This window comes from Gopherus flavomarginatus, chromosome 7 (assembly GCF_025201925.1).
Source record: "Gopherus flavomarginatus isolate rGopFla2 chromosome 7, rGopFla2.mat.asm, whole genome shotgun sequence".
In the NCBI taxonomy this organism is placed as follows: domain Eukaryota; kingdom Metazoa; phylum Chordata; order Testudines; family Testudinidae; genus Gopherus; species Gopherus flavomarginatus.
In genome coordinates, this window is record NC_066623.1 from 45,085,747 (window position 1) to 45,104,615 (window position 18,869).

General features: G+C 49.6%; 1 non-coding gene across 1 annotated transcript; it reads left to right on the forward strand.

The window, feature by feature from the left end:
• Positions 1-775: 775 nt before the first annotated feature.
• On the forward strand, positions 776-849 carry TRNAK-CUU (transfer RNA lysine (anticodon CUU)). The gene has a single exon. It is a non-coding gene; the product is annotated as a tRNA-Lys (tRNA).
• The last annotated feature ends 18,020 nt before the right edge of the window (positions 850-18,869 follow it).

Here is an 18,869-nt window from a genome sequence, read left to right on the forward strand (position 1 = left end):
CCACCCCAGATTGCATGAGGGGAGTGCTTGTCCAAATGGTCATTTCAGCTGCTGTGGGATCCCCCATCTCTTTGTTATTGGGGCAGGAGTAATCAAGTGTATTTTCCTGTTCAGTTTGGATCAAGGAGAGAGTAACTGTACCTGGCATTTGAGGCCTGAGAGCTTGCCCCTCGCCTGGAAAGGACTCATCATTAAGGGGTATGGGTTACAAACCCGCCCCCCCTCCCCAAGTGTGTGGGAAGTAGAAATAGATGTTTGTTCTTGGTCTGATTGATTTTGTGTCTGGTGTCTAAAGACAAAGATATTTTTGAATATCTTTAGAATTGTTGTTAGTACTGAAGTTTCTCATCTTAAAGTTATGCTATTAGATTTCTTCTACAGTATATTTTGGTGCTGAAAGGTAAAAGGTTGCTCTGTGTGTGCTGTTATGGAGTGAAGTAACAAAGGTTGGTTGCAGAGAGGGTGCATGTGCCACAAAAGTTGTGCCTGTCCCACCCCAGCTGTGGTCCCAGAGTCCAGAATTTGCATAAACTCACCCCCTTACCTGTGACTAACAAGCTTGCCCTGCTAACTCTTCCAGTAAAACAGGCCAAAGAAAGTGTATGCAAGCCCTGTACTGCAGCCCCAGTACTATTTTCGGTTCCTTCCCACAGATCTTTCACTCCGCACCAGTCCAGTTCCTTGCTGTTGCTTGTCCAACCACTGCATGCATGTGTTAGATCGGACCCTGAGCTGATTCCTGACTGTTGTGCTCCATACAGCCTGGCCTGTCTGTGTCTCTGTGGTGCAATGGGTCAGCACGTTTGGCTCTTAACTGAAAGGATGGTGGTTCAAGCCCACCTAGGGACAGTGATAAGCCTGTGCTACTTCCTTGCTTTCCTGCGGGCAGGGCCGGCTTTAGGCCAATTCAACCAATTCCCCTGAATCGGGCCCCACACCCAAGCCCTGCTGGTGCACTGTACTAGGGTGGCCCAGCTTCCCCAGGGGGCAATTTAAAGGGCCTGGGGCTCCCAGCAGGGACTGGAGCCTCAGGCTGTTTAAATTGCCACCAGAGCCCCACTGCTGGAGACTTGGGGGCTATTTAAAAAGTCTGAGGCTCCCCTTGCTTCTACTGCCCCGGCCCTTTAAACAGCCCCCGGAGCCCCGCCACTTCCCCAGGGCTCCCCCGGCTATTCAAAGGGCTGGGGCGGTGGAAGCAGGGGAGCCCCAGTCCCTTTAAATAGCCCCCAAGCCCTGGGCTGCTGCTGCTACCTTGGTGGAGGAGGGGGCACTTACCGTACAGGGTAGGCTGTACCCCCTGTACCCGCACCCCTGCCCACAGCCAGCCCCTGCTGCACCCCCTGCCCTGCCTGCACCAGCCCCGCACCCCGTGCCCTGTCTCCAGTCAACCCTTGCCGCACTCCCCTGCCTTAAGCCAGCCAGTCCCACACTCTTCTGTCTCCAGGCCTGCCAACCCCTGCGCACTCCCCTGAGGCCCTGCCTGAAGCCAACCAGCCCACTCCACCCCACATCCCCCTGCCTGCTGCAAGCCCTTGTCAGCAGCCCGTCCCACACACCCTGCCCTGCCTGCATCCAGCCCCGCACGTCTTGCCCTGCTTGCAGCCAGACCCTACCTCCAGTCAGCCCCTGCCCTGCCTCCAGCCAGCCCCATGTCCACTGGTGCCCTGCAGTTCCCAGGGCAGTAACCCTGCACACATGCTGCAATGAGAGGGGCAGTGAACAGCTGTGACCCACATATGTGCACACCTTAGGGTGACCAGACAGCAAGTGTGAAAAATTGGAACAGGGTGGGGGGTAATAGGATCCTATATAAGCAAAAGACCCCCCAAATCGGGACTGTCTCTATAAAATCGGGACATCTGGTCACCCTAGCACACCCCCAGGGAGTGGCGGGGACCCACCCATGTGAAACAGACCTCATTTCTAGTTCAGGCCCATCTTTTTAAAAAAGAATTTTAGGTAGGGTTAACATACATCCGTATTTTCCTGGACATGTCCAGCTTTTTGGTTCTTAAATAGACCATCTGGGAGAAATTTTTAAAAATTTGGATGTATGGTAATCCTATAGGTACAAAAAATACATACTGTGGCACATCCCTTAAATCAGAATTTTTTACAGGGAACCGGCTGCTAAGAAATGAAAGGCTTTTATTTACATGATTTTTTTTTTATTCATCTCTGCCGGGGCCCCCCCGAATATGTTCGAATTGTGCCCCACACTTCCTAAAGCTGTCCCTGCCTGCGGGGAGCCTCAAAGGTCCCATTTTGCTGCCTCTTGGCCTCAGTGCGTTCAGCTAGTGGCCCGAAGACCGGGCTGGATGTTATTCAGAAACCCATCTCCCAGGAGCTGTTCCAGAGGCTCAGGTTTAATCCTCAAGGCCGAGCACAAAAACTTTCAGCCAGGAAATTTCGCTCTCTCCCCGCCTCCGCCCAAGTGGCAAAGGAGAAGCAGACGAGACATGCCGGCTCAAAGACGCCTTCCTCCCACTTCCCTGTAGGCTGTGCAAAGCTCTTGGCCTGCCTCACGCCTTGTCAGGAAAGCGCGGCCATGCTACTCACGCCTGAGTCACGTCCGCAGCCTGGCCTGCCCTGGCTGACGGTGTGCAGAGACACGCCAGTCAATGGCAGTTTGAGTCAGGAGCCTAGGCTCTTTCCCCTGACAGCCACACACACAGCACTGCCTGGTGTCCCGAGAGCCTCCTTCCTGTTCTCCCGCAGCACACGCTGCCTGCCAGTGTGGGTGGGAAAAGGGGACCAGGAAGTACTGCAGCCTCATTCCAGGACAGGAGGCCCTCGCCATACCCAGGCCTGCCTCTTGCCTTCAGTCCAGGTAGCCTCATGGCCTAGGCTCTTGGTGCTCTGCTGGTCACTGCCTTGCTGGAAGGCCCTGAGGGAAAAGAAGCAAGCACACATGTAGCAGAGGATGGCTTTGATCCATTAATCTCTGGGTTATGGGCCCAGCACACTTTTGCTGCACCATTCTGCTGGTTTTTCATGACCGCTGCCACTCAGCCACCACTATCTGGATTAGCACCTTATGCGCTCTCACACTGGCAGGCAGATGCGCAGTCTGCTAGGCAGCTGTCCTGGTCACAGGATATTACAGCTTCTACAGGGTAAAAGGGATCTATTTGGGGTTTGGACCCCATTGGGAGCTGGATAGCTGAGTGCCAGAGACAGGAGCACTTCTTAAACTGTTTTCAGTTAAGCCTTCAGCTTCACCCTCACCTGAAAAGTACTCACCATTAAGGGGTATGGGTTCCAAATGCCAAAAGCATGTGGGAGGTAAGAATGGGTGTTTAGCTGTTTGTGGTTGTTTTAGTTGATTTTCTTTTTGCTGTTCCTGGTGTGTAAAGGCAGAGACATTTTTGAATCTCTTAAAATTGCTGTTAGTGCTACAGTCCATCATCTTAAGCTTATGCTATTAGATCTCTTCTATGATATATTCTGGTTCTGAAAGGTAAAAGGTCGCTCTGTGTGTGGCATTATGGAGTGAGGTAGCAAATGTTGGTTGCAGAAATGAGGCATGTGTCACAACAGTCCTGCCCCCCAATTGCATTCCCTGAGTCCAACCTGCAAAATTTCCATGCAGTCAGAATGGAAAAGAGCATTTTACGTAACTGTGAAGTTGCTTACAACTTTCAGTGTGTAAGTGAGATCAGAATCCCCCACTCTAAGTATATCTAAAAATTATACTTAACTATTAGTGACCTTAAGTCTGTAGCATAGAACTGAACTTGAACTACAATTACAAAAAGCTTTATTTTTAAACTTGAAAAGAAAAAAAAGCCATAAAATCTGCAGTTAGAAACTTCAAAAAAACCCCATACTACTAAATTTAAATATTCATTTTCAACTTTTTTTATTTCACTATGCTTTGGAACCCATGTCCCTTGCCTAATGAGATATATGTAGGTTCGGGTGACTCCCAAAAGCATGACCTGCTAAGGACCGTTCTACTGTCCTTGATTCATATCACCAGGATAACTACACTTTATTACTCCTGCCCTAATAAGAAAGAGATTGGGGATCTCACAGCAGCCGAAATGACCATTTGGACAAGCACTCCCATCATGCAATGCGGGGTGGGTGTGACCATGCACATCAGCAACAAAAGACTTTTACAACACATCACCAACAGATGTCAGGGTAGAGTTCATTCTGACCCTGCTTACATCCTCCCCACAACCAAGAATTGGTGCTCCTGGTAAATCACACTCCCTATTATACCAAATCATTGGTATTGAATGCTGAAGTCACAGCTAGCAAAAGTAGCCACCCATCTCTGCCCTGCAGCATCCAGCTTAGCCCTTGTTAACACATAAGTCAGTGGATTGTTCTCTGTCCATACCTGAAACTGAGCACCACACAAGTAGTCTCCAAAGTTCTCAGTGATGGCCCATTTCAAGCCCAAGAACTGCAGCTGGTGGATGTGATAGCAAGTTTCGCTATCAGACAGTCCTCAGCTGACAAAGGCTACAGATTTACATTTGCCTTCCACTTCCTGGTACGAGACTGCTCCCAAACCCTCCAAACTGGCATCAGCATGCAGGATAAATGGCTTGTTTGGGTCAGCAGAGACTAGGACTGGCACATGAATCAGGCAAATAATGATTTCCCGTAAAGCTCTGTCACATCTCTCATCCCGCCATGTCCCAAATGGAGAGGAGAGGAACCCCTCCCCTGTCCCAGCCCAAGAACACCAGATCTGTGGAGGCAAGGTGTCTGTAGCCCAAACCACCTGGAGCAGCTGGGGAGAGGAGTTCTCCCCTCAGCCCAGGCCCACTGGAGTTGCTATTGCAGTGGGGGAGAGATGTCTTTCTTCTAGTTCTTAGATGCTCTGATAAGAGGGGGGTTGAGTTTTTTCTTCCCACCTACAGCTCAAACTTCTTTTTCCTCCACCACTTTCTGCTCTAGCCTGATCTCCCTCTTTCACCTCAATTCTCTTTTTCCTGGTCTTCTTCCAGAGCCCTGACAGCCCAATTCTCTGCCCTAACCCCGTGCCCTCTACTGCACCCTGAACCTCTCATTCTAACCCCACCCTAGAGCCTGCACTCCCAGGGCCAGTGCCCTCATCCACCTGCACTCCAACTCTCTGTCCCATGTACCCTGATTTAGAGTGTACTAATAATATTAATTTGGATAATATGATGAAAAATTAATTTATTAGCTTACATTATATTTAATTTAATTGAGTTACAAAGTTACAGTTGCTTTACTGCTATTCAATAGATACATAGGGCATTATATGCAACAAAGTTTTGGTTAATGTCTCTTACCACAATTCCTTGATAACCTGGTGGTAAGAGACACAGAACCAGCCTTGCAGTTCAGGTTTCTCAATTCTTGAGTGAAAGATGCAGCGCTTAGAAAAAGCTACTGTTACTTAGGGTTTACTTGACTAAGTTAAACTTAAAATCAAAACCTAATAAACAAAGAATAAAAACTTACGGAAATGGAGCTTAGCCTAGTTCCCTTGAAACTTTTCAGAACAAGTACAGCCTACTGCTAGTACATAGAGAGAGAGTGGAGGAAGGAAGTCAGAATGATAGAGTGAAGTGCTCTAGTGGGGTGGGTTACCTCTCTTATAGGGCACAAGCACCGGAAATCCTTCCTCCTATGTCCAAATTTCATTCCTCACCCACAAAACGTTAGGGTACACTTACTTCACAGGCTAGTATGTTTGTGCATGTTGATGACATGTACATATGCACGTAAGTTCCCTTGTGTTGTACCTGTTAAGTCTGTGGGTAGAATACTGAAAAAAAAAAAACCTTATGCCATTCTCCATTGTCGATTGGTCTAAGTAAAGGTTTTAGACAGGCGTGAGTACTTATCTATTTAAGTAAAAAGATACAGGTCAACTTTGCTTTCTTAGTAAAAGGTCACAATATAGATATGCTAACCTTGCCTTAGCTTAACATACAGGATATGGCCTGTAGGGTCACGTAAGTCATGTGCCCCAGCCTCCTAATCATTTCTATTGCCCGCCGCTGGACTCTCTCCAAATTGTCCACATCCCTTCGCATGTTGAACCCAACCCCAAAAGTACAAACATTTCACCCCAATGGCCCCCAAATGCCAGATTTTAATATGTACATAGGGTGCTCCCATGGTCATGTCACTCGGGAGTTCTCCAGTGGAGCCTGCTGGTGGAGAACAAGGTCAAAATCAGCCAGGACGTCGCTCAGTCAATTCCCTGTGCTCCCAGCAGGTGGTATCGGAAAGCTCCAAGATGGCTCACTTCCCTTTCTCTCATCAGCTTCAGGCCCCAGGGTTACAAATGCCCAAACTAGTTGGGATTCTCCCCTGGGCTCAGGGTGTGGGGCTGCTCTGAGGGGATGGACTTGCACACTTGGGATATTAGTGCAAAGATACAATTTCAATTTCTCTTAGAGAAATTTGAGGGCAATTTATATTTGGTAAAAATCTTATTTCGTGAAAGGAAAACTGCAGTGATAGCCTGGTTACTGGGATGCAAAACACTTTCCTCCTGCAAGAAACAAGAAGTTAAAATTAGACATTTACATCATTTGTTCCAATGGTGGCACAGGTTTAATTTTGCTTCTGTGCAGATTTGTTTCAGGCGGTGACTGTTTTGGTTTATTGGGTTGTTTTGGTTTTTTAAGTTGGAATGGAGATTTTAATTGACATTTACTGGATTCTAATGGCTGACCTGCAACACCAGTTTTGACATACTTCTGCATAATTTATACAGATTTGGCCAGTATTCAAGGATTCAATTCCTTTATAAGAGGTTTTAGAGTTCAGGCTTATTTATTTGATGTTATTTTATCATCCTGCTGTAGCACACCTTTTTGATAAAACCTTGAAATTATTAATTTATGGCATTTGTTAGTTTTTATTTTTAAAAACAAAGTTTTTCTTAATGTTTGGGTTTTAAATTAAGCATTGTTTTTGGTTTCAAATTTTCATTTAGGTTTTGGTTGTTGATGAGATCTTTAAGAACTTTGGATTTAATACTAAAATTTGGACAGATTTAGCTTATTGAAAGTATACTGTTCACTATTTTATTTTAATAAAGGTTGTATTGCTGTAAACTCTGGCCAGTGGGAGAGGAGATGAGCCTGGCCTTTAACTGAGAAGGAGCAGAGGCATGGGAGAGGCCAGGTGATGGGGGGGCACAGCCCCCCAATTTTTTTTGTCTACCCACCTCAGTCTCCCACCAAACGAGAAGAGTCTGATGCCACTCCTGCTGGTCACTGGGTGTCACTGCTGCTCCATGGGAAACACGCTCTGTGCATTACGCAGCTTGGTGAGAAATACACTCTGTGCCTTACCGTGACTGGTCCGTGGATGTCACTGCTCCTAGAAGGCAGACACACGCTGTGCATTACACCACCTGACCGCTGGGTGTCATTGCTGTATCAATGGAAACACTTTCTGTGCATTACCCTGAATGACCACGAGGTGTCACTGCTGCTCCAAGGGAAACATGCTCTGTGTGTTACCCTGATTGGCCACTGGGTGTCACTGCTGCTCCAAGGGAGACATAAGAACGGCCAGACTGGTTCAGACGCAAAGTCCATCTAGCCCAGTATCCTCCTGTCTTCTGACAGTGGCCAGTGCCAGGTGCCCCAGAGGGAATGAACAGAGCAGGGAATCATCAAGTGATCCATCCCCTGCCGCCCATTCCCAGCTTCTGGCAAACAGGCTACAGGCACCATCCCTGCCCACCCTGGCTAATAGCCCTTGATGGACCTATCCACCATAATCTTATCTAGTTCTTTTTTGAACGCTGTTATAGTCTTGGCCTTCACAACAGCCTCTGGCAAGGAGTTCCACAGGTTAACTGTGCAACTGCCCTGAGCTTACCCCCTTCCCCTCGCCAGGTTGTATATGGAAAAGAGGATGAGGATGAGGAGAGCCATGATGTGTCTGTCACTGGCTGATGCCTCAGTTTCCTCTAGGCAGCAGTGCTGCAGGCTCCTTTGGTCAGTTCCCATGCAACTGTGTCTGGGGAAGGGGGAGTAGATACTCATGATCCCCAGCCCCATTCCCCTCCACCAGCAGCTGGGAAATCCAGGCCAAATTTAACCCTGGTAGCTGAGCCAGGATTAGCCTGGGCCTGGGTTGGGCTGGGAAGGAATTGCGGTGGGGAAACAGACGCACCTGCTGTGAGGGAAGATCCTGGCATTCCCTGCCAACCTCCCTCACTCCTTGCAGCATGGCACCCCCTAGAACTTCCTTCTCTGTCATGGAGGCTGTCTGCTGCCTGCTTCTCCCTTAGCATCATCTCTCCGCACCCTGGGGCACTGGCGTCGCCCATCCTGTGCAAACAGGCAGGTCCCTGGTCTGCCCTGTGGTGCTGCTCTGCAATTTGGGGAGGCAGCTGTTGGATGGAATCATATCGAAATATGGGGGTGGGCAAGGCTGGGGATCAAGACTCTTGGGTTCTCCCCCCAACTCTGGGAGGAAAGTGGAGGTTAGGGGGTAGAGTCGGAGAGGGGCAGGACTGGGATCCAGGGCTCCTTCTTTTTCTCCACTTCCTGCAGCTGCTTCGGCCTTTCAGTGCGTTTCCTGTTGCAAATTCATTTGCTGACTTGTGCAACCCACCCCAGAGGTGGCTGCATCTCAGTGTTGGGTGAGGCATCCTTGGCTACATCACCCCCTAACCATGTCTCTCTCCCCACTGCAGGTGACCCTGCAGCACTTGGCAAACATCCGCAAGATCGTGGGGGGTGCTTTGAGCATTGGGCAGGCAGGGGCCAGGTGCTCAGCCCGCCTCCCCTCCAAGAATGGGACCCAGCACCCCCTACTTTTTACAGGGATTAACAAGGGACAAAGGGGAGCAAGTCAGAGAAGAGGGTGGCCAGGGTCTGAGCAGGGGGTGGAAATGGGTTGGTCGGGGGGGGTTAAGCAGCTGGAGGCAGAGTTAGGAGAGGGGCTGAAGGGCAAAATCAGGGACGAGGGAAGGAGCCGGAGTTAAGCCCAGGGAGAGATGCTGCCAGAGGGTCAAACCCCGGCACAGGCAGGGGCAGAGAGGTAACAGTTACCCCGGGGGGCTGAGACTCCAGTGTTTGCAAACATGGGGCAGGGAGCAGAGGGACTTTTTTATTTCCCCTCCCACAGCCAGCACCTCTCAGCATGGGCTTCCCAGGGCTGGGCTCTTAAAGGCACAGGCATCCCACTGCCTAGACCCTGCAGCTCCTCTCTGATGTAACCTACTGAGGTGCTGAAGTCGGAGACTCAATTCAGTGAAACTGGGCATTCCCTATATGCCCCACAGCCAGGCAGCTGTGCACCCCCTCCCTCGAATTTCCCCAACACCCCGCCCCCCAGTTGTCAACTAGTTACATGCAGCTCTGCCAATGTTGTCATTGGTTGCAAATTTGAATGGAAATTGAAACGTTAACACACACTTTAAAAGCAGTTACAACGTATGAAAAATACTTGTACTTGAGAAAGTTAAATAGGTTTGGAAAGTCTGGACAAAGCCAGGTTTCCTCACGCAGCTGTTGTGTTTGCTGACAATGTCGGGGCATTGGCTTCAGCAATGTTGACCAACCTAAGGGCTGGTCTACACTACGGGGGAAAATCAATCTCAGATACGCAACTTCAGCTACGTGAATAACGTAGCTGAAGTTGAAGTATCTAAGATCGAATTACTCACCGTCCTCATGGTGCAGGATCGATGTCCATGGCTCCCCCTGTCGATTCCGCAACTCCATTCGGGTTGGTGGAGTTACGGAATCGATATAAGAGTTTTTGGGGATCGATATATCGCGTCTAGATGAGACGCGATATATCGATCCCCGAGCAATCGATTGCTACCCGCCGATACGGCGGGTAGTGAAGATGTACCCTTAGAATTTCAAATGATGATTTGTAAGCGAGGTGTGAATGAGCTCTGCCCTGACAGCTAGTGATGAGCAGGGTTGGAGGAGGCTTTGGGACCAGACTGTATTTCCATGAACTCACCTACTCTGCCGAGGTATCCAGTAGACAGAGCTGGGCTGCCTCTGCTCTAGGTGCCCGGAGGAGGGAAGGTGTGTGGGGCTCAGGCCTGGGGCTCTTCCTCCCTCCTGCCAAGCCCTGACTATTAATCCCAGCCCTGGCACTCCTTTCTTCAAGCGCCATGTGGGCCAGAGGAAAAGTGTGGCAGGAAGCACAGGGGCCAAACTTGTGGGCACCAGCTGAAGCAGCGACAATCCCAACCACCATGTCAAACTGCAGGCATCAGCAACTAGGGTGGCAAGTTTTAGAGCCCCAACCCATTGTGGCCATCATGACCAAAGACCTGGCTCCCGTGGGTGAGTCACCCAGCAGGAGGGAAAAGACTCATTCTTGTACAACTAGAGACAGGGAAGTTGAGGACTGTGAGCTCCAGGACTTTACCACAAGCCAACACCAGGTCCCACTGAGAGTTGAACTCAGATTGCAGGATTCAGTGTCCCAAGTGTAGCCCATTACACCATGGAAACAGCTTGTGCTGCCTTCTCTGGCCATCAGTGACCCTCACGGGGCTGGCTTGTGTAAGGGACTGTCGACCCTTTACTAAAACTTAGTGTGTGTGGTGGTGCGGGGGGGGGGAGTGGGGAGGTCGGTTGGCTAGTTCCTAGCACCAATAGAGGTGGAAAGGGTCAGTGGGAAATCAGGCCCCTGAGACTGACAGTCCCCAGGGGCAATGGGGAGAGGCCAAAGCTCCAAGTTAGCTGGACTGACAGGCCAGGCAGTGTAAAGGGAGTCACCAGGCCAGGGGGTCCCATCCAGTGCCAGCTTTAGGTCAATTCCCCCGATTCCCCCAAACTGGACCCCGCACCTAAGAGGGCCCCATGCCTGCACCTATAAGGGCCCCACGCCTTAAAGAAGAGAGCCTAACTTTTTAATTTTTACTCATCTGGCGGCAGCTTGAGTCTTCAGTGGCACTTCAGCTGTGGGTCCTTCACTCACTCCAGGTCTTCAGTGGCATTTCGGTGACGGGTCCTTCAGTGCCATGGAAGACTTGGAGCGAGTGAAGGACCTACTGCCGAAGTGCCGCTGAAGACCTGGACCACTGCCAGGTATTCGAATTGGATCCTCCAGTTCCTATAGCTGGCCGTGGTCCCATCCTCCATGGGAGCGGGAACTGCCTGGGCCAGAGCGGGGTTGAGCTAAGCAGAGAGCAGGAGCCCGAGAAGAGCGGGGAGCAGAGTTGTGCAGGTGTAGTGCCAAAAACTGCTCCCTGTGGGATTTTGTTACTGATACCTGAGGTTGTTCTTATTTGCTGATTTTTCCTAATTTGCTAAAACTTGACGGTGGTTTCTCTAGCAAAGGCCAGTCCCTGGCCCCTCGGTCCAGACATCCTCATTCACATCAGGCTTCATATTGAGAATCATTTCCCATTCCCGCTCTGTGGGAGGAGAGACTTTTAAACGCGCTCTCTGTGCGACTGCACATGGCTAAGCAAGGAGAACAAACCCCCAATCCCCCCTGTACTTTGGGGGCCAGGTTTGCTGTGGTCTGTAGTTCAGATGCCTTCACGTCTGGGCACTGGGATTATTTACCAGTTTCTGTGACATTGGGGCATAACTGTGCTCACAGCCAAATTAATGTGCTTAGTGTGGCCGTGTGCCCTCAACTTTACACAATCTGTTTCCAAAAATTGGTTTCTGTAAAATCGGAATAATCCCCTAGTGTAGACATACTGTATGTGCCTGAGCATCCACAGTGCAAACTGGAGCCAGATCTAGTTTCACTCTGTCTACACTTCAAACACTGCTGTGGCACTACTATAGCACTCTGGAGTAGACAGTGACTGGAGGGGTTTTCCCATCCCTGTAATAGCTACATGGACAGAACAATTCTTCCTTTTATTTAGCATATCTAATCAGGGCTTAGGTCACCTTAACTCTATGGGTTTGGGGGGTGGGGTTCACACCCTGAGAAATGTCACTCTTCCAGTTCAGTGCCCAGCGTACAGCAGCCCTTAGATTCCTCTTGCTATTTCAATGCAGGCACTGACCTGTGAGAGGAAAACATCAGCTCACAAACACTGAGACTGAATTCCCCACATTTAATCTCTCTGCACTTTCCAGAAAGTCACAAAATTCAATTCATTCTTGCTAGGACAGAGAAAAAAATAAGTGACACTAAGTTTTTGGCTTGATTATGTAACCCTTCTGCCTCTCTGAGTTGGCAGCAACAAGGGCCGGGTTCAGTATCCAGGGGTTCCGTTCCATAACACAATGCATAACTGGCTCGAGCCCCCACCCAGTGACCTGGGACACTCACATACCACACCCCCCTGGGCGCCTCTAGGAGGCAATACTTCCCCTCTCGCAAGCACGGAGTCTGAGTGTAGCAAAATCTTTTTAATAAAGGAAGGAATCAATGCGGCATCCCATTGGAGAAACACCACAAACAGGGTTATAACACAAACCATAAACAAAAACCCACCTCCAAGTACGTTTGACACTGTCCTTTTTCGCCTTAGGGGTTTAAGTCCAATCACCCCAAAGTCCAACAACCCAAAAGTCTCTGGTCAATGCCACCCCAGAGTTCGAGAGTTTATCTGTAGAGGTCCCTCCCCCCAGCCTGGGTAGAAAGGGGCACCTTACGTGGTCCGGGGCCAACTGCCCTGCCTCTCCGTGGGTTCTGCTTCCGCCTTCTCCACGAACTGCTCCGCTTTACCAGCTGCTCCACTCTGCTCCTCCAGCCGTCCTCAGAAACTGCTCCGCTCCACCAACTGCTCTGCTCCATGAGCTGCTCTAGTTCTCCCTGCAAACTGCTCGGCTCCGCTCGCTCTCTGGGCCACTCCACCCATCCCACAGCTACTCCGCTCTGCCAGCCGCTCCGCTACCACCAGCTGTCCCATAATCTGCTCCAGCCGTCCCCACAACTGCTCCACTCCACCAGCTGCTCGGTTCCAAAGTATAGCTTTAGGCTCCCCTACTAGCTAGCACAGTACTCAGTGCTCTCAGCTCAGTAATTGTAGCTTTTTAGCGATTTCAACTCTCAGTGATCTGAGCTCTTAGTAGGGGAACCTCAGTGCTAGTGCATCATTAGCCAAAAGTGAGTTCAGCTCCATAACCAGTATTTAGATTCTTGATGGAATAAAAAAATCAATTCTGACATTCCCCAGTGAAGACACTGGAAATGGTACTGCTGGCTCCACAACTACAACACGCACGCACGCACCTGTCCACAGCTTCTCCCAATTCACTGGGTTTTGGAACCCATGTCCCTTGTCTAGCAAGTACCACCCAACTGAGGGTGAGTCATTTGTCACCAAACAGTCCCACAGCTCGGTAGTCTGGGATAGGTTAGGCGTGCCTATGCAAATACACTCTCTGAAATTCTTTCCACCAGATGTCAGGGTAAAGCTTATCCCGACTCTGCTTACAATTAAATAAAATTAAGTGTTTAATTAATATAGTAAAAATATATCCTGACTCCTCTAAATAACACCACAACGTGAAATAAGAACAGAGAAAAATCTTGTCAGTGAAGACAAGTGAAGTTTCGCAAATGATCTTCCCATTATTAATTTCCATGCTGCCCCCATTGGAGATCTGGACACCTCCACTGTCACTGCTCTGCATTCACCTTCCCCTATAATTGTTCTTGGACATTCCCAAATATGAAAAATTGTGCACTTCAGAATGCGAATAGTGACCCCGTCTCCTTCCTGCACCTGCTCTACATTGCTCCACAGCCGCTTCTTCCCCTGCAGAGTCACCCCAGCACGGCAGTGCAGCCGCCCAGGGGTCAGCAGGGGCCCCTGGCAAGGACAGTGGGTGCAGCTAACAGCCCAGTCTGCCTGGCAGTGAGTCAGCTGTAAAAAAGCAAAACCCCCTCCCAGAAGTACAGAGACTGAATTTCCCAACTTTAACATCATGACCCCCTCTAGAAAGCCACACGTGTCAGTTGTATTTTCACAGGGAGATACAAAAATCAGGTGACACAAATTTTTAAGTTGAGTAAATAAAGTTGAGGAGATAGTTATTAACCTCACAGAAATATACTAAAGATCCCTCAACATAACACCTGAAGGGGAAATATGAACAGAGACAAACCTTGTCAGCAAAGGCTCATTTCCCAAACAAGACTCAAAATGTTATGAATTCCCACCCCTCCTCCACAGGAGCTCTGTGCAGTGTCACTGTTCTGTAGGCAGCTTCCCATTCAATGCTGTTGTGGGCCTTTCCCAGGCCTGGAAAAGTATCAACGACAGAATTTGAAGAGCAAACCTGGCTCTCCGCACCAGGTGGGATTTGAGTGTTTGGCCCCTGTCACTTAGTCTTTGTCAATAGTACAGACGCCAGGGGAGGGATCTTGGCACAGAGGCTGGTAGGGGAGAAATGATTGTAGATTCTGACCTGTGCTCTGGAAAGAAATTAATAGTTGAGGGGGCATTTTTGTCTCCTCCCCTGCCTCAGTGTTCCCTGAGCTGGATTCTACATTCCACAAGACAAATGAGGGGGTGACATCACTTGGTGAATAAAAGCTAGTGCTCCATGGGAGGTTTGAATTCACAACCTCAGTATAGCTCCTCTCAGCACTGCCCTATAAGTACTGTGCACTAGCCAGTTGTGCCACTGGAGCATCTGTTAGCTGTTATTCTCCAAGACCCCTAGGTTGATAAGGGCGAGGAGTGACCCCAAAACATTCTCAGTGGAGCTGAGAGCCGGTAGCGACAAGTGTTGTACTCGGTGAGGTGGATTCTTCTTAAGGGTTCCAGGCCCCATTTGACCCTTTTGTTCTTCCCTGTGTAATAACAGAGCTGGTTAAGACTCACTGTAGAGTCTTGCTGCAGACCAACAGATCTGAAATCACTGATCACCAGGTCTAAGCATTAGTCCTGCTTTGGGACAGCGTCTCTCATCCAACAAACTGCCCAGTCTGCACTAGCAGTGAGGCTCCCTCACTAACAGCTGAAATCAGGGAGAGCTGTGTGAAGTGCAGGGCCCCAGGGGTGCTTGAACAGGGGGGAACAACACCCCAGGACTTTTCAAAATGGGAGGGCTCTGCCTTGCCCCTTTGTAATGACCGTAAGGGTGAGTGAGCGTGGGGAGGGAGCGGAGAACAGTGAGCAGGAGGCGGGGCCTTGGGGGGAAGGGGGGGCAGGGGCGTGGCCTCGAGTGGCAGGGAGGGGGCTACTGTTTGGGCTCTGGTGACTGCTACTTTTAGGCAGGGCTTCCCAAAGTGGGACAAGTGGGGCAATTTGCCCCAGGCCCTGGGCCCTGCAGGCGCCCCACAAGCCCTGGCCAAGAATCCCTTCCCTGGCTAGAGGCTCCTTTTTACATTTTACTGGCCCAGCAGCAGTCTGGGTCTTCGGAGGCACTTTGGCAGCGGGCCCTTCACTCACTCTGGGTCTTCGGATGCACTTCGGTGGCGGGTCCTTCAGCGCTGCCCAAGACGCAGTGTGAGTGAAGGACCCGCTGCCACTGAAGACTCAAAGCGCCTCCCAGTAAGTACAAGCGCCGCAGTCGGTGGCGCCTTTTTTATGTCTGCTCCTCCGCTTTGCCCCAGCAGGCCCCCGAATCCTCTGGGCGGCCCTGCTTTTAGGGAGCCTGTTCCACTCCTGGTGGGACCACAAGATATCCCAGAGCAGAGAGGGGCTAGCAGAGCGGTGCCAGGGTGGAATGGCAAGTGGCCGGCAATGTGGCCAGACAGCAGAGGGAGAAAGGGGCTTTCCCCTCTGGAAGTGAGAGGTGAACTCTGGGTTTTCACTGACCCAGGACAGCAGCTGTGGGTGAGGTGCAGTGAAGGGAGGGACACATCCAAAGAGCTTTTGGTGTCTGGATTTAAGAGCCCGAGGCAAAAGACCACTGCCCAGCGTACTGTGGGTGGGTGTTTTGCTCATAGTGTTGTGTTATGAATCCTGATTGTGGTGTTTTCCCAAGTTAATACAAGGTGATTTTCCTCCTTTTTCTTAGTTTTTTTTCTATGCTCAGTGGTTGTGAGTGCGGAGAGTATCACCTCTTCGAGGCACCCAGTGGCCAGGGTTAGTTCCCCCCGATTGCTGGGTGGGGGCTTAAGCAGATTGTGCACCCAAACAGGGAATTGTAACTTCAACCTTCATAGTAAGAGCCAGAGGTGCAACCTGAATCTGCTTGGGGCGGAAAAATACATAACGCCGCCCCTGGTCAGGGAATTGCCCACATTGAGCACAAGGTGAGAGCTGTGTGATCTGAACTGTCCATTGGCACCACCGTGCACTGGTCTGTCGACGTGCTCTCCTTCACATAAATCCAGTCAATGCGACTCCTGGCCTGTCCCTGCAGAAAGATGTACCCCCTCTGCGGCTCTAAGCTGACCTCACTACAGACCTGTGCCATGTAATGCTCATTGTAAAAATGTTTCCTCTGACAGTTGGGAAAACACCAACAACAAACAGTCCAGAGGAAGGGAACCAGTTCCTTCCATTTCTTAATTGGGGACCATACACACTAATATAGCCCTAACCAGTGCCACAGAGCACAAAGCCCACCAGTAACGTCCTCCCTGGTCAGAGCTCCAGCACCTTCTGTACTTGCACTGCGAATGTGAAGAAGAAGACTCCGACCCCATCATTCTTCCCTAGCCTGGAAGACCAAAGAGACAGGCCCTTCTTCCAATCACCCTCTGCCTATCAATCTACCCTAAACTCATGAATATGTATTTCCTGAACACCCACCATGCCCAAGTCCAACTGCTCCAAGGCACTGAACATCAAACACCTCTTCCTGGGCCCCCAAATCCCTGCCATCTTCCACATGGCCACTTTTACAGATGCCCCTTCCCTGGTACTATCCTTGCTCAGCAGCCCAGTGGCACCATTCCTGAGGGTCACCCTACCTCACTGGCTTCCTGCCATGTTGGGAAAGACAGCTCTCATCCTAAAAGTTCAGGTGGGCCAACCAGATGCAGAAGCTCACATTATCTTTTCCTACTGCAGAGCTCAAGGTCAGAGATTCACCCTGGGTGCAGAAACTATTGTGCACCCAGAGAGCAAGCCATCACTGCGCAAAGAGGGATGAAAGGGCCTACCAAAGCCTGAGATTGAACGAAGAACCTTTAGATTTTCAATCTAATGCTCTCCCAACTAAGCAACTTTACAAGCTGTTTAGCAGTGTTTTGGCCTGCTGCTTCTCTGTCTGGATGGTTTTGCAGCAGTTGCATGCAAAAAGAAAGTCATTGGGAGTGGCCCATGAAGACACTTTTGCCTGCTTTGCTCAGCTTGACTTACTTTCTCATTCCATTCCTGCCTGAGTTCCCGGGTTGACCTGGTGGCAGAAGGCGACTGGGAGCCAGTGGCGCGGGGAAAAAATGAGCTGGAGCCTGAGCTAGACTAGACCCTGGCAGTGAGAGTCTGGTCACCATTTGCTGCCCCACCCTGTTGTCCTGGATTCCCCTACTGGGTGTCATTTAAGGAGGGAAGTGGGGCTTCTGCTTCCCCTCCCTGATTTTCACACGGCAAAGGAGTGCAAACAGGAAAACGAACGGCTTCTCCATACCCCCACTGGAGGAACCCGACACCCTTAGCAGTGGTGAGTAAGAAGTGACAGTTGGCTGACAGAGCCTGTCCCCGAGGAGCTGGAACAGCAGCTGCCGCCTCCCCCTCAGCTCCAGGCTGTGGGAAATGCTCATTGCCTGGCTGCATGGGCGGATGCTGCTCCGTGCTCTGGAGAGTGTCTGTATTGATCTGTCAACCCACGGTCTTCACTGAGCCAGTCTGGTAAGGTCCCAAGTGCCCCCTTCGGCCTTCGGCTTTAATTTGCACCTGGATGCATTTAACCATAAGTTGCCATGGTGGTATTCCAACGATGTTTTTTTTTCCAGTCATGTCTCCACATGTGGACTGCAGAGGACGGGTAGTGTAGAACCATTGTGGCAGCTCTGCACTGCATGGGAAATTCCGCAGTAGACAAATACATTATCTGAGCTGCAGAAGAGGATGGCAACAAAGGAAAATCGGACCCAGAATTGTTACACTGGTGTAAAAGAAGAGTAAGTGAGAAGAAGAAGAGTTTTCCTCAAACAGTTCAGAATGGAATGACTGTGTCTTTTGGCTAAATTATCTACAGAATGCTAATGAGTATCAGCTTGTGTGGGGTGTAGAGGAGCCTGGTAGCCATTACAAACGTATTTAAAGTGACAAAGAGTCCTGCAGCACTTTATAGACTAACAGAAGTATTGGAGTATAAGCTTTCGTGGGTGAATATCCACTTCGTCAGATGCATGGGAGTCTAATGTAATATAATCGCTACAGTAATATAGAAAGTTTTCCTCCATTTAAAGTGTATATATTCCCAATAAGCATATGATGATGGTTATAAAAATCCCCTTCTGTCTCTGGCCTTTAATCTTTTTTCTCCAGATGTGGTAAAGTTTAAGGGTGAGACTTTCAAAAGCATTTGATATTGGCCTAACTGCTCCCACAAAATTGTATGGGAGTTGTACCAATAACGTCAGTGGGAGCAGCTTTCAGCCAATACTGAGCAGTTTTGAAAATCCCACCCTAAACTATTAACACTAAAATTTGGATTAAACTATTAATAAATTAAACAAAACCCTAGACACCAGTTGATGAGAGTTAGTTTCTGACTAAAGCCTTTCAAGTAGTAGTTTTATTTGGAAAAGGTAAATGACCACTTAAAACCATATTTAGGGCCTGCATGTCCTTCCAATAAGCAGTGAAGTTTAAAACTTCAATGATTACATTCTTTGAAGGAATGTGTGGTATAATTTTTGCCATTTGTATCAACCTGTCTTGTAAAACATTAGGGACAGTAAAAAAGGGGTAGTATCTGAATCCAGTTTAGTTTTAAGGCTGCTGTTTGATTTGACTTCTAGTTAGGCCAATGGTTGAAAGTCACTGGCACTGAAATCTTGCAAGCTGTTTTCACAAGTTTTTAGGACAAAATGATGCAAGGATGGAGTCA